Below are 444 nucleotides of genomic sequence, written 5' to 3'. Positions count from 1 at the left end.
ATTTTTTATTAAAGATATAGCACATATTGAAATATATTGTGTCAATTATTTATGAAGTATTAAAAATAATTAATATAATATTTTTTTGTAAACTTAATTTATGTGTATTTTTACAGTTTTAATATAAAATCATTTCAAAATTATTATAAATGAATAAATGCTTTATTTCAAATTTAAATCATATAATTTTTAGTCCTAATTTTTTTTAAATATATATATATATAAAATATTTATATATGGATATACGCTTCCAACACGTACCCGCTTCCTAATATTTTAAAAATTCTCGCTTCTGCGCTTCCTTACGCTTCTGCTTCCACGTACCCGCTTCCGTTTCCATGTAACATAGCTTATTACCAAATTATCTCAATCTCATTAATCAGTAAAGTAATTAGATGAGGGTTTATATACAAGTTATACTTGGCCTAAACCATACAAGCCAAA

This window comes from Brassica oleracea, chromosome C4 (genome assembly GCF_000695525.1).
Source record: "Brassica oleracea var. oleracea cultivar TO1000 chromosome C4, BOL, whole genome shotgun sequence".
Taxonomy (NCBI): domain Eukaryota; kingdom Viridiplantae; phylum Streptophyta; class Magnoliopsida; order Brassicales; family Brassicaceae; genus Brassica; species Brassica oleracea.
The sequence above is the reverse complement of the archived record's forward strand: the minus strand, read 5'-3'. Positions refer to the sequence as shown.